The sequence below is a fragment of the Coturnix japonica genome, chromosome W, assembly GCF_054131305.1.
Source record: "Coturnix japonica strain WE chromosome W, WE-NBRP24, whole genome shotgun sequence".
NCBI lineage: Eukaryota > Metazoa > Chordata > Aves > Galliformes > Phasianidae > Coturnix > Coturnix japonica.
In genome coordinates, this window is record NC_140701.1 from 14,520,635 (window position 1) to 14,536,577 (window position 15,943).

Genomic DNA, 15,943 nt, shown 5'->3' on the forward strand with positions numbered 1-15,943 from the left:
AACCAAAGCAATAATATTTTTGTTTATTTATTTATTGCTTACATTCCACTGAATGCAGCAAGAATATTCAGAAATATAAGTGTGAGGTGCCACTTCTCTCTTGCTAGTGTAAAAGCAGATCAAACCTCTGCAAATCAGGAACAAAAAGAGACAGATTTTGCAGAGCACTCCATAGCTGGGACTGCAGGAGGGCTTAGCCTGCTGTGCATATCAAAGTTTCTCTTGTATGCCTGGTCTCACTGCAGCTTTAAGAAATTCCCGAGGAGGGGAGCTGCCTTAATAGCAAGTTGTACCACTTTTAAAGCTGCGTTTGTATCGCTCACACAGCAAGAGCTCTTGTCACATGGAAGCCATCGAATGAAAACACTGACATGGCAAGAGAATAAGGTGAGATAATGAAATGAGAAATTAAGAGCATGAAAAATAAATGCTCTAGAAAAGCTGACACTTCATAACACTTCAAGTGAACACTTATCTGTATTTCAAAGTCGACTGATAAGAAATTATTTGCTTTTCTTATGTAACAGAAATAGATAAAGAATTCTGTTTGGACAGGAAAAGATTCCACTAGGCTGCAATTTACGTATGAATGCTCAATATTTAAGGAAATTGCTTCTGTTACTTTGTCTTCTGGCATAAATTTATGTTAAAGAGGGATTCATTAGAAAAAAACCATGCAGCACATGAGCTCATCTCAAATCATCCTGATCTCTCCAGGCAGGTGTTTTGCATCCTATTAGGAGATGGCACATTGAACTGCAGGAAGCTTACCACATGGATTGTGTTGTACTCCCCTAAAAACACAGCACAAAGATCTCACCCCTCCCCCTCGAAACAAGTTTCCATTTGCTGTACATGCACTCACTGTGTAGATAGTCATTCGAGCTACCAGGCATGTAGTTGTCCAGAGATTAATGACTTGAACAAGGCTTGTGAAGGGCTTGGAGAATATGCCCCACAAGGAGCAACTGAAGGAACTAGGGCTGTTTATTCTGGGGAAAAGGAGTCTGACGGGAGACCTTATTGCTCTCTGCCAATATCTGAAAGGTGCTTCCAGCGAGAGCAGGGTTGATCTCTTCTCACTGGTGGGTGACAGGACGAGAGAAAATGGCCTCAAGGAGCACCAGGGTAAGTTTAGGTTGGATATCAGGAAAAGCTTCTTTACAGAAAGGGTTATTAAGCACTGGAATAGGCTCCCCAGGGAGGTGGTTGAGTCCCCATCTGTCATGGTTTTAACGAGAAATCCACCTGCATCCGTGACAGGGGCCGTGGGCCCCGCAGGGGCCCTATGCCGAAAAGAAAGAAAAAAAAAATTAATTAGGAAAAGAAAACAGTGGCAACGATCTAAGGAGGCACACTTATTTACTAAATACTATATCGAAATACAGGATAACACAATATAATACAATATAATTGAAAATTGAGCTAACGAATCAAGCAAAATAGGAGAGAGGATGAGTCCCGTAACCGAGAGGCCTACTGTGAAATCTAGGCGAGACGGCTGAAGGCTCCCACACACTCCCCTGAACGCCAGAACTCGAAAGACGTCAGTCTATTCTGCGACCGAGTTAATATAGAGTCCAGGTCCCGTGACTTATCGTGTTGTTCTCTGGGAGATGTAGTCTTCTTCTGTAAGTTGCAGATTCAGTAAAATTATTCATGCTTTATATGATGTTATGATGTGGAATACTGATAGCAAAATTACAAAATTATTAAACCATGACAGTCTGTCTGGCAGGAATAGTTATAATCTTTCGTTTTTCTCCCTCCTTGTCTGCTGAACTGTTTGTACCTTTGAAGGTCTTTTGCTAGTCCGAGCAAGAATGTCTTTATTTTCTGCCATTGGTTCCTGCTGTGTGTCCTCTATTAATGTCATACGTTTTTACCCTGTTATTTAGGGAAATTAACAGTGCTTGCTTTAAATCACACCTCTTGGATGCAGTTAACACAAAACCGTACTGTAGCTCATAGAACACGACGTATAAAGGATAGAGTATAAAGGATTTACAAAGGGCTGTGATGACGAAGTCCAGTTATGGAGTGTTTCCACATGCATTTTCACTTGAGCTGCTTGTCTTTGTATGCTTCTCAATCTGTGCACCTTGCTTCTTAGGCTGTCTACAGCAAAGCTTAAATCAAATGATGACTAACACTTTTGATATAAGATAGTAGGGTTAGAATTTGAGTTTGTTGTAGTAGGCATGAATGAACACTCGGGCTGTGACGTGACAGGACCTCCCCTGCTCTGTGATGGGCTATTATTATGCATAGCTTAAGGGGGTGTAGACGAAGTAGAGCCTGTATATAAACAAACACCACAAAAGCAATAAAAGAAGCCATTTTTCACTGTTCATGAAATTAGTGTCTGTGTGTAGTTATTAGTCTTGACCTGATAATTGGTCACTTACGCAAAGCAGAGCATGAAGAACATGTAGTCTTAGATTCTACAATAGCTGCGTGCTTCTTCGGGAGGCAAGATCGTAAAGTCATTAACGATCGTAAAGCCTTCACCCCTCACTGCAAGAAAGGCATTGAGGCTCTGGAACGTGTTCAGAAGAAGGCTACGAAGCTGGTGAGGGGTCTGGAACACAGGCCTTATGAGGTGAGGCTGAGGGAGCTGGGATTGTTCAGCCTGGAGAAGAGGAGGCTCTGGGGAGACCTTCTAGCTCTATATAACTTCCTGAAGGGAGGTTGTAGTGAGCTGGGGGTTGGCCTCTTCTCTCGTGTAATTGGTGATAGAACTAGAGGGAATGGTTTTAATCTGCGCCAGGGGAGATTCAGGATGAACATTAGGAAGTATTACTTCTCGGAAAGGGTAGTCAGGCATTGGAATGCACTGCCCAGGGAGGTGGTGGAGTCACCGACCATGGGGGTGTTCAAGAAACGTCTGGATGTTGTGTTGATGAATATGATTTAGCCGGGAAGTATTGGTAATGGTTGGACTAGATGATCTTCTAGGTCTTTTCCAACCTTGATAATTCTGTGATTCTGTGAAGAGAGCTGGTTGCTCTAAAAGAATGAAGTCTTGAGGGCACAGGAGCAGGCTGTCCCCTGAGCCGCAAAATGAGTTGGCGGGGAAGAAGACTGGCATGAATGAACAGGGAGCTATTCTTGAGGCTCCAGGAGGAAAAGAGAATCTACAGCCTGTGGAAGGAGGGATGGGCAACTGAGAATGAATACAAGGAAGTTGTTAGGATGTGTAGAGTTGAAATCAGAAAGGCAAAAGCCCTGCTAGAATTTAACCTGGCCGCTGGGGTGAAAAGGAATAAGCAAATATTTTATAAATACATCAACAGTAAGAGGAGGACAAAGGAGAATATCCACTTTTTGCTGGATGAGGCTGGGAATGTGACCACTGAGGATAAGGAAAAGGCGGAGGTTCTGAATGCCTTCTTTATGTCTGTCTTTAAAAATCAGACCAGTTATCCTCAGGGTACTCCTCTCTCTGACCTGGTAGCCTCGGCTGGGGAGCAAACTAACCTCCCTGTGATTCTGGAAGAAACAGTCAGAGACCTACTGCTCCAACTGGACTGCCACAATTCCATTAGGCCGGATGAGATCCACCCGAGAATGCTGAGGGAACTGGCGGAGGTGACAGCCGAGCTGCTTTCTATCATCTATCAGCGCTCTTTGTTGACTGGTGAGTTCCCAGAAGACTGGAGGCTCACCAACGTGACTCCCATTTACAAAGAAGGTTGTAAGGAGGATCTGGGGAACTACAGGCCTGTTAGCCTGTCCTCGGTTCCAGGGAAGGTTATGGAGCAGATTGTCTTGAGGGAGATCATGTGGCATGTGCAGGATGGCTGGGGTATCAGGCCTAGCCAGCATGGGTTCGTGAAGGGCAGGTCCTGTTTGACCAATCTGATCTCCTTCTATGATCTAGTGACCCATCTGGTGGATGAGGGAATGGCTGTTGATGTGGTTTACCTAAACTTCAGCAAAGCCTTTGACACTGTCTCCCACAGTATTCTCCTGCAGAAGCTGGCAGCTCATAGCTTGGATAGGTACACTCTTGGCTGGGTAAGGAGCTGGCTGGAGGGCCAGGCTCAGAAAGTTGTGGTGAATGGAGTTCAATTCAGCTGGCGAACGGTCACGAGTGGTGTTCCCCAGGGGTCAATGCTGGGGCCTGTCCTCTTCAACATCTTTACTGATGACCTGGATGAGGGCATTGAATGCACCCTCAGTAAGTTCGCGGATGACACCAAATTGGCTGGGAGTGTGGATCTGCCTGGGGGTAGCGAGGCCCTGCAGAGGGATCTGGACAGGCTGGAGAGCTGGGCCGAAGCCAATGGGATGAGGTTCTGAACAGTGAAGCAGAAAACAGATGCTCTGCTGGAATTCAGAATAAAGGGGGGCTACAAGGGGGATAGTTAAAGGTAGTTTACAGAAAATGATTTAGTTAGTTAGAATAACAAGGAATGGAGACAATGGGTCTGGGAGAGCAGGAAGGATGCAGATAAGGAGTGAGAACTCCCTGAGACACCTGGCAAGGAGGGGATTAGGTGTTGTAAATATCAAAAGAGGAGTTGCATCTCCCTGACAAGATGGGCGATAACAAGAGGGGGTCTGCATGATAAAGAATATGTATCAGAATTACGGGAAATCAATGACTATGCATGAGGTGTACCTATATCTGTATCACGGTTTTACAAGTCGGTGTGCAAGTTTGGAGGAGCTATCCCCCTTGCACCCAGCGCTGTGCAACGCTGGAATAAACATACCTGCTTTATAACCCATCTCTGGATTATAGAGTTTGATTCCGCAAGTCATTTTGGCGACCACGAAGGGACCCTCTCTGTTTGGCTGCAGGACCGGCTGAGAGGGGGGACACCTTTGGCGCGCCCCGAAATTTCTCGGAAGGACTCCCTTCCCTCATCCGATCACTGCGGGAGCAGACAAGGACCCTCTATCGGCGGATAAGGTATGTTTAATGGGTAAAGGGGAATCCGTAAGTCGTGAGGAGACGTCCTACGCGGGAGGTGTGAGCTGTCAAGCTCTTCCCTTTGGTAAAGGGCCCGGGTGGTTGGTTGTGTAATCACGATCAGAGGCCGTGTACATCGTGGGTTCGAGTCCCACTGAAGCGGTCTCTGAGCCGTTTCAATTGTGGGTTTAAGTCCCACTGAAGCGGTCTGAGCTGTTCTAATTCTGGGTTTGGGTCCCACTAAGGCAGTTTCAGCTGTGGGTTCGAGTCCCACCGGGATTACCATGCGTGAACGAGGAGAGCTATTTTTGCTCCCCCTTAAGGGGTTGGTTGGTGACGAAGTAACCTGGGTTTTCCTAGCTGTATTAGCAGGAATTGTTGTATTTGGACATTATTGACATCTCTTATTAGCATTTGTTACTGTAAGTGTTGAACCAACAACTTTGATATTTTCTGAGAAATGTTGTACCTTGAACTGTGTAAAGACCGGTCTTGTGTGAGTGTGGTTGTGAGTGAGACGCAGCACAGCTGCGGGGCGAGTTAGGAGTCCCGACCCGCGGTTCCATCCTCCCGCGAGGGAAACAGCCGGGGACGGACGAAGCGAAAGGCCTCTGTGTTCTATATGTTGCGATGTTTTTGTATTTGTTACGATGTTTTTGTCTTATTAATTGTTGTTAGTATTGTGGCAATTGTAACGCACATAATAGTGAAGTGCATATGGAGTCGGGTGGGGGAAAAAGCCCACAGAAGGCAAACCACAATTAGTATCGAGACCCTGTTGCTTTTGTTGTAGAAAATAATGCGGTTTAAATGTGACAATGATCCAGATTAGAGAAACAATAGGGTTGTGTTACCTCCGCTTTAACATGTTAACTTTACGAAATTTGTTTTTGAACCATTGTTCCCCCCCCCTCCTTGTGTGTGTACGAACACAAGGGAAAGAGATACCTAAGAAAATCTCTTAGGATGTATATTGGCATATTGGAGGGATATTGCTGGGGAACCGGGAGGGACTCTTAAGCAAGAACACCCTCATCAAATAATGTAATCATTGGTGGTTAGTGTATAAGTTGGAGGACGGGTTAAAATGATCCCAAAACCAGGAAAAGAATAGGGAAGAGATGTTTAAATATTGTGTTAGATATGGCCTAGAGAGCCACTACAGGAAAAATCAATATTTGGCCAAAATATGGATCTGATGAAGGTTGGGTTTGTCAGATCTCGAATTTATATGTAAAGAACAAAACCCTTTTCAAAGGAGGAATCAGAATATGCTGCTTGTTGGATACAAGAAATCAGCCTGTTATTAGTAAAAAGAAAAGGCCTGGACCAGGAAGGAGAGGAATTAGAAAAAGGAACTAATCAATGGGACCCTCCTGAGAATCTCCCCCCCCCACCCATATAACCCCAGTGTAGCACAAAGGGAGACAGGCACTGCCCCAGTAAGAGGAAATGGTAAAGCACACAGGGACATTTCACAGAAAAGGGGGGCATGCTGGGCTCGGGAGAGAATTAAAACAATGTGAAAGGGATATCAAAAGAACTTTTCCCAAACACCAGTTGTACCGGCACCTCAGTGCACCCTTTATGGGAGGCTCCACTGGGACAAGGACAAATACGCTATGTAAACTCCCCACTCACTAGTGGAGAAATTAGAAATTTTAAGAATAAATTCTTTAATTGAGGATTAATTAAATAAGAGTGGCTTTCAAAATTTTGGACCCACCAGGAGTCCCTGGTAAATATAACAGTGGGACCTGAGGGGGAATAAGTTGTGGTATAGTTGACATGGGGGAAGCTTATTCATTGCTGGCCCATAAGGTGTCAAGACTCAAATTAAGAAATGAGGCCTTAAAGATAATAAGAACCTGGATGACAGTACCACTTTTTGAGAATACTGAATTAAAACTAGGAGATAAAGATGAAATTGGGAATCAGGAAAAATGTGAAATAAGGTCATAAAATTAAGGGTGGAACAGCCCAAGGAACTGAATGCTATGGATTACTAAGGGAAAGTTATATGGTACTAAAGGTGTTTTTGGAAACTGAAGAACTGTACTGTTTGATCTGTGGGTCCTGAAGGGAATGGGACAAGCTGCTTTGATGGTATAAGAAAGTGCAATTGTTAATGATATAATTGAGGGTATGTCGAAGTGTAATGGAGGGTACAAATAGTTTACAAAGGAAAAAGGGTTAAAGAGAAAGTGAGTTTCTGCGCTGGTATGAGAGCAAACCCCCTGCACTATTCCCCCCCCCACAAGAGACAGCCAGAGACTGCTGCTGTAAACCACAGAGGGGGAGGTGGAAAGGGAAGGTGTAGAGGACAGGGCACTGGAAGTGAGAATAGCCTTCATGTGCAGAGGTCTGGGAAACCTGAAATTCCAGTGTTAGCACTGGACACCTCTGGAGAGAAGGAGATGAAACTGAAATAGGATGTTAGTAGTTAATGTAATGATGAGAGTTTGGAAAGTGAGAAAGTTTGGAACAGACACAGGCTGAAGAAGGCAAAGATGTAACAGGGATATCAGGACTGAAAAGAGGTGAACGATATGAAAACAAAACAAAACTAATTGACACACAGATAGTAAGGGAATTGGTGATAATAACAACTGTTACTGTTGTGGTACCAGAATAGGGCCGTAGGACCCAGAGATCCCCTCAGGAAGAGGTGGGGGGAGTGGGGGCTTGAATAACCGAGGGAGGGCTTTGCCCCACTGGAAGGAAAGCAGTGTGCAAACTACAATGGGAAACTGCATCTAGGGAAGCAAGATAAAGAGGTTTATTTTCTGGTGGATATGGGTGCTTCTTACTACTCATACATGGTTTTGTAACAGTAATAGAAGCTACTGCCCAACAAGAAAAGGTTTACGTTTTTTGGATTAATTAAATATAAGCTAAGTAGGAATGCAGAAATTCTTGTACCTGCCAGGTTACTCTGGCAAGAAATTTAGTAAAACTGGAGCTAAGGGTCCAACAATATTGACTGATTAAAAACTGTAAGTCTGACTTTAACACAAACAAGGAAAAACAATGTCATACCCCAGGAGTCACAGCAATATCAAACATGATGCACTTAGGGGTGTGGGCATCAGGGCCACACGTGAAGCCCTGAATAGAAGTTAAAGCAAGAGATTGCCCAGTCAGGATAAAGTGGTACCCTATAAGGATATGTAACTGTAGAAGGATAGAAGACTTTCTGGAGTTTGGACTCCAATTTTGCAAAAATTTTGATAGCAAGTGCTGTAGTTTGGTACAACGCTTGAAGGCAAGTAATAGAATTGTTGAATGCATACACTCAGTGGTGGCAAATCCATGCACTTTATTAACCCAATTAAGGAATGAATAGGTGGAGTAGTTTACCTTCTGGATTTGAAGGATGTTTCTTCTGCCTGCTTTGGCCAATATGGGGAGAAGAGACACTCAGTTAACCAGGACAGCGTTACCCGGGGTTCTGAGAACAGATTAATGATTTTTGAGAACTGGTCAGCTCTGAGCCTGAGACCTGGGATCCTCCATCCCAAGGTGGAACTTTACTGCAGCACGTCAGTGCCACAGCGACAAAAGAGAACTGTGCAATGGTCTGTGAGTTTGCTGAATTTCTTGGTTTACAGAAAGCACATATAACTCAACAGCAAGTGAACCTTAAGGACTGCCAGGGGGGAAGCCATCTGCCAAACCCATGAGCCGCAAATTGCCAAGGAGGAGAGTAAGGGATGGCCAGGGTGCCTGAGGGTGGTGACTGCACTAGTGCTCAATATTCAAGAAGCCTGTAAATCTACACTGGGCCAAAGGATACCAGTTTTAATATCTCATACAGTGTTTACTGTATTGGAGGCACAAGGGGGACATGTCAGTCAGACCTGAAGGACAAACCCTTAGAAGATGCAGAACACAAACATCATCTTTGAAACTTCCAGTTCACCCATTTCAAGCCAGGGACTGGATCCTGATACAGACTGGGAAGGAGACAAAGCTGCAACCTGACTGGGAAGGACCATTCCAAGTACTCCTAACAACTGAAACAGCTGTGAGGACAGCCGAGAAAGGATGGACTTATGACACACTGGTAAAGGCATCCACTAGCCCTGAGGTGTGGAAACTGTTGAGACAGAAAAACCTTTAAAAGATAAGAATTAGAAGGAAATAATGAAAAGCTTTTATATGCATATTTTTATTATTATTATTTTAAATAACCTTTAACTTTTCCTCGAATAGGTAAATAAATTGTGTATTTAAGTATTTAAGTAGGAGAGTATTATAACCTATATAGAACTAATGCTCACAAAAGTTTTCCTTGTTGTAACAAAAAGTTTTTACTGCTGTACCCATTTGTTATCCTGATGATTATCTAGAAAAGGTGAAATTTGACAATAATGCGGGGGAGGGACCAACTGATGGAATGATGTATGGTGGACAACTGCCAATTGAGACTGGACAGGTACACTCCTTGAAAATACCCAGAATGTCCAGGATAGGGAAGAGCTTAAAAAGGGGTTAGAAAATCATCTTGAAAACCCTGCAATTGTGACAGCTGAGGAGATAAAAGATCTTAGATAAACATTTGAAATCAAAACAGGATATGGGGACAGTAATGCCTGGGTAGAATGGATTAAGTATATTGTCCAGAGTCTCAACCATAGCAATTGCTGTGCTTGTGCATCCGGATGGCCCATAGCTCAGGTGGTACCCATTCTGCTGGGATCACCAAGGACCCAAAGGGAATACGATGCATGATTGCCCTGTACCAAGAGAAAACTGCCTGGGGAAATAGAGACTGCAGATCTCTCTCCCTCTTGTCTCCTCCAATGCCTGATACAGATGTCAAGATCCCTCCTGCGATCTCTACAGCGGTAGGTAACCATACAGCTTGCCTCTCATGGTAGGGTGTGAAGGCTACCAGGCCTATGGGAAACTTTTCCTTGTGCAGTGAGGTCTTGAATGTTATGGAGGATTCAGTAGGAAATTATTCAAGACTGGGAATCTCCAGGGAAGATCTCTGGTGGTACTGTGGGGGAAAGGTTTTATGGTCCACCCTACCATCTAACTGGGGAGGCACCTGTGCACTTGTTCAATTAGTTATACCATTCACCCTGGCATTTGAAAAAGGCATATCCAAAAATTCTGGAAGAACCAAAAGGGGTTTAGGGATATCATTTGATGATGCAATATATATAGATTCAATCAAGGTACCTAGAGGAGTCCCTGATAAATTTAAGGCAAGAAATCAAAATCCTGCAAAATTTGAGTCACTGTTTTGGTGGGTGACAATCAACAAGAACGTAGATTGGGTTAACTACATATGCAATATACAAAAGTGCAATTAAGAGAATAGCAGAACAGCTAGCCACACACCAGAAAAAGAATGATCTAGCAGGAGAGAAATCCTGCTAGATTAAAGAAAAGGGGGGAATGAACAGTGAAGCAGAAAACAGATGCTCTGCTGGAATTCAGAATAAAGGGGGGGCTACAAGGGGGATAGTTAAAGGTAGTTTACAGAAAATGATTTAGTTAGTTAGAATAACAAGGAATGGAGACAATGGGTCTGGGAGAGCAGGAAGGATGCAGATAAGGAGTGAGAACTCCCTGAGACACCTGGCAAGGAGGGGATTAGGTGTTGTAAATATCAAAAGAGGAGTTGCATCTCCCTGACAAGATGGGCGATAACAAGAGGGGGTCTGCATGATAAAGAATATGTATCAGAATTACGGGAAATCAATGACTATGCATGAGGTGTACCTATATCTGTATCACGGTTTTACAAGTCGGTGTGCAAGTTTGGAGGAGCTATCCCCCTTGCACCCAGTGCTGTGCAACTCTGGAATAAACATACCTGCTTTATAACCCATTTCTGGATTATAGAGTTTGATTCCGCAAGTCAGTTCAACAAGACCAAATGCCGGGTCCTACACTTTGGCCACAACAACCCCAGGCGGTGCTATAGGCTTGGGGCGGAGTGGCTGGAAGACTGCGTAGAGGTAATGGACCTGGGGGTACTGATTGATGCTCGGCTGAACACGAGCCGACAGTGTGCCCAGGTGGCCAAGAAGGCCAACAGCATCCTGGCTTGCATCAGGAACGGTGTTGCCAGGAGGAACAGAGAGGTGATTGTCCCCCTGTACTCAGCTCTGGTGAGGCAGCACCTCGAGCGCTGTGTCCAGTTTTGGGCCCCTCACTGCCCCTCCCCAACAGGCCCCAGCCTGGTCTGAGCCATGTGACAGGAAGTGCTTCCTGCAGGCGGCGGAGAGCACTTCCGGGCCATGGCGGGCATGGAGGGGCTGTCAGGGGAGGAGCTCACAGCGCTGCGGGCACCCAGAGGCAGCTCCCGGGCAGCTCCACGGTCTCGCTGTGCTGCGGAGTCACCCGGCCGGCCCCAAAAGCCTGGAGGCAGAGCCTGAGCCGGCCCCAGCCCGGATCGTGTGGTGCGGCTCCGACCATGCTGGGCTGTGCGGCAGGAAGAGGAAGACGGCCGTTTGTTTGCCAGCCGCTCGCTGGCTGTAAGATCCGGGTGGCGCCGAGGCCCGGTTAAGAAACGGCATGGATGAAGGTTTGTACGGATGGAGTGGGTCTGGATTGCAGTGAGCGGGACGAGTCCGGGCTGCGGTTTGGCGTGGTTTTGTTGGTTGCTTTGAAGGGCTGCCGTCATAGGGCGGAGGGAGGGAGAGGGAGCTTTTTAACAGTGCGGGCAGTCAGGAGCATGTTGCGTTTCTGCCTGCTGTGTTGGCGCTGCCGTAAGTCTTTGGGTCCCCAGGGAGGCTCTGCGGTGTCCCGATTCGAAGGCAGGATTCAATTCCTCCGCAGCCCGTCCATCGCAGGCAGATGCTTCTCTCATCTGCTCTTCGGACTCAGCAGTGCCAGGGGTTTCACAGCGCGTGTTGCAGTGGCTGGCAGCCTCCGTGTGTTTTTCTATTGCAAACAGGGTCCCATCATGGAGCCGCATTAGAAGCAGACGTTGGTGTCTTGTGGCAGGAGCAAGGGCAGTGGAAGCACTGCCCAGGGCGGTGATGCCAGCAGCGAGCTGCCAGAGCTGCAGGAGCATTTGAACAATGCTCTGGGAGCTGGGGTTTGCATTTGGGTGTTCCTGTGCGGGGCCAGCAGTTGGACTGGGTGGCCTTGGTGGGCAGTCTGCGTCCCGCACCAGGTCTCTGCCTGTTGGCCTGGTTTTCCCTGGCACGAGAAAGTGCAAAGGGGAGAAGCTGTGTGGGAGCTGGCAGAAGCTGCCCGGGCTGATGTAGGCTGGCCCTGCGGCAGCTGCGCCCCTGGGCACGGAGCCACAGCACCAGCGTGTGCCTGTCCCCTCGGTGCAGCTGAAGTGTTGCTGGGCTCGGTGTGAGCCTCCCACAGCTGTTCTGCTGATAGCTCTGTGTCCCAGATGCTGCCTCCCTGCTCCCGGCTGCCGGCTGCCTGCTTCGTGGCAGGAGGAGATGGAAGTTGAGTCCTGCAATACTTCCCTAGCCCGTCTTTGCCAGCAAGGCTGCCTGAGATGCTCTGGCGAGCAGTGGGGGTGTGATTTTGGGGTTGTTGAATGCAAGGGCTTTCTAAGCCAGGCGAGTAACAAGCAGCCTTGTGGAGGAAGCTCATAGGGAATGAGGTCTTCCCTCAGAGACTCTGAAGCTTTTGTTCAGAACTCAGTTGGTCGTATTTATTGTAGGTGATGTTTGAATGCCCAGAAGTGACCTGCAGGAAGAGGCGCTGGGTGCTGAAATGGAAGCCAGGATTCTGTGTAGCAGCAGGCAGGCGTAGTTAGGTCCCCTTTGGAGCCTGCTGTTGTTGGTACTGACTTCAGGAGATCCCTGAGTGTGCTGCTGTGTGCTGCGTGCCCCAGCCCCAAGGGGGGATTCCCTTGTGGAAGGAGGGGGAGGGTGAAGGAGGCCGACGGCCCTTTTCTCAGGGCCGGCTCTTCTGTGCCCTTTTGCTGGCTGGAGAGAAGGGCTGCCTGCTGGGCACAGGGAGCGCCTTTTAGCTCCCGTGCCGTGCCCTGCCCTCTAGCCCCCTCCTCATCCTATGTGGAACGCCAGTGCCAGCAGTTCAGCCGCCATTTTAGAACCCTCTCCACGTCACCTTGGTCACCGCTGCCGCGCGCAGTGCACTCACATCTGACAGCTGTGACATGTAACAGCCATGTCAGCAGCGAAGAGGGCGAGGGTGGAAGTTTTCCCTGTTTCAGGCGGGAGGATGGAGCTGGAGGCCCCAGAACCGAAGAGGAGGAGGGGGCCCGCCTTGACCATCAGGCAGAGGAGGGGTAAGAGAGCCATTTTTCATCATGCCTGCACCAGCCTGGTGACCACCACCCATGTGGAGCCAATGGAGGTGGATCCGCCTCTGGATGAGCCAATGGAGGTGGATCCACCTGCAGAGGAGCCCATGGAGGTGGATCCACCCGCAGCATAGCTGGCCTGGCACCACACCACCGTGCCAGGCCCTGCGTTGGCACCATTGCAGCTCCACCGTGGCTGGTCCAGGCGCTGAGCTCCTTACCCACTGTGCGGCCCCCGCCCCCGGCATTAGCTGGGTGGCATTTTTGTAACATCTGCTCCTCCTTTGGGCCTCTTCTGCAGCCACGTTCTGTGGGCACCCAGTCCCATCTTTACTCTCTTTGTCCCCGTTCCAGTTATTCTTGTTGGTTTTAGTGTTTAGTTTAGTTTTAGTTAGGTGTAGGTAAGTTGTTCATGTTCTTGAGTTAGGCGTAGGTTATTGTTCATGTTTTAGTGTTAGGAGTAGGTATTGTTGGTGTTTTCCTGTTAGGAGTAGGTTCCTGTTCGTGCTGTAGTGTTAGGAGTAGTTGATTGTTCCCATAGTAGAGTTAGGCATAGGTTACTGTTGGTACTGTAGGGTTAGGCGTGGGTTCCTACCAGCAGCTGGCAGCAAACAGCGCTCGCTCGGTAAGCACACGTCTGCTTTCTCCCCCGGAGCCGTGAGTGCGACTGCCATGAGAGCGGAGGTCTGATGCCATCTGCAAGGGATGGGATTTGCATCTGGTGGCTTTTCCGTTGCAGAATGTCCAGCAGCAGAGAGTGAGTGGCCGTGAAATGAAGCTGGGCCTCAGGAAAGCAGTCTGGAGCTGCGTCACGTGCTTCCTGCGTGGCCAGCACAAGGTAGGTGTGCTTTACTGTAAGTGTGCGCTGAAGCAGTTGCTTTTGTCACGAGTCATCTGGAAAGATTTCCATAGTTGAGTGGTTGGAAACATAGCGTTTTAACTTAAAATTGTTTGCACAGATTGAAGGTTGTAAATAAAATTAGAGTACAGTTATACAGTGCTCTATCCCCAGAACTTTCCAGCATTTTTCTTAACACAGCTTACGCTTCGTTTCAAAACAAACTAACAAAGATGAACTTGGGTTAGCGTAGCCCATTTTAAATGATCCTTCTGTATCTTTTCCAGGCTGGTAGCAGAATGGAGACTTTCCTGAGGCGTAGAGGAACAGACACAAGCTTTTTTTGAAGGCTTCAGTGAAATTCTGCCACAGCGGTCCTTTGATGCTAAGGAGCTGGAGGTAGAGGATTCTTTGACTATTGCCAGATTCAGGCGGCTACATGTAATACTTGAATTTCAGTCAGTGTCTGAAGAGCAGAGTTCATTGAGGCTGGTGGTTTTGTTTTCAGGATGTGTGAGAGAAGCCTTATGTATCAGTTAGTATTTGGTTACTGTGTTCACCTTCACTTTCTTCTTTGCAACCAAATTACACGTTTCTAAGGTTAAGATTCTGCCAGCATAATTTTTTTTGGCTAACAGTGTTTTTGTAATCCTTGACCATGTGATTTGCGTGTGTCTAAAGAGTGAGCAATTGGAAAGCAAGGGAGATAAGAACCAAATATCAGCAGATGGTCAAATTACAGAGTGGAGCAGGTTTTAGCTGCTTTTGGTCTCTGCAAATTATACTCTGCAGCAGAACATCGTATTTCTAGCACAGAATGGTACAGTTAGGCAATGAGAAAGTATGGTTTATATGTCTAAATACATTCATTTTCACGACTGGGGTATCTCCTTTGTTGCCACTCTACATTTTCTTTGTGAACGGATGTTATTTGCTGTGGAAGTTTAAGAGTTTAATATTAAAACCAAGCGTACTGTGATTGCGGGTCTTTGAAGTACAGTAGTATTTAAGTACAATAGTCTTGCTGTAGAAGCAAAGTAGTAGCTTGTAGTTTCCATGTTCATGATCCTTTTTCTTCCCTAAAGGTGCTCCCATGCGGAATGCAAGAAATTGATCTGAATGACTGGCAGAGGCAATACCATCTACCAGCATGATACCAGAACCAGCAGAAAGATACTGTGGATCTGGCAGGTTTGTAGACTTCTTTTTTCCTCACAAGAACACAGCTACAGCTTAGTGAGCAACAGTCAGAATTACTCAACAGATAAGTAGCATGTAAATGTAAATGATAACTGCTAATCCAGCTGTCCTAGGGGTGATGGGGAAGTGATCACATAAATATTAAACTTTACATCAGTGTTAATTATTATCTTTCAGTTTGTGAAAGAAATAGATAACGAGAAGAGAATGAGACTTCTACAGTTCGTTACTGGAATGTGCAGATTACCAGTGGGAGGATTTGCTGACCTCACGGGTAATGAGCCCTCTTTAATGCATTTTATGCTCATGTTATTTCCTTTTTTCTTAATAAGGACCAAACTGTGTTTTTAAGTGTATTTTTAATGAATCTATGTGGAATCTTTTCTGAGTCTTGCATATTGGTAGAGCTGTGACAGAAAAATGAATGGAGGGAATGTGAACACGCCTTGCATCAGTGACTTGATCCATGGTTTGGACGTGGTCCTGGCAGGGCAGCCTGCTCTGGGTATCCCTGCTTGCTCAGAGTGGAAGGACTAGGTAAACTCCAGAGATTCTTTTCAGTACCAAACCAACGATGTGATTCAGTGGTTGAGTTTCTTTGAAAACCGCTTCATATTTATGCATTTCACTACGTGGATTTCTTCAGAGGGATGTAGTGAGAGACAAATGTCTTTGTGCTCTGCAAGTAGTTATAGTCTTGTTTTCACGCGCTGTTGTCATGTATTACCTA

At 46.6% G+C, this 15,943-nt stretch overlaps 1 pseudogene; it reads left to right on the plus strand.

Annotated features, from left to right (window-relative positions):
* Nucleotides 1-11,178: 11,178 nt before the first annotated feature.
* LOC146754544 (uncharacterized) lies at nt 11,179-15,132 on the plus strand (annotated as a pseudogene).
* Nucleotides 15,133-15,943: the final 811 nt, after the last annotated feature.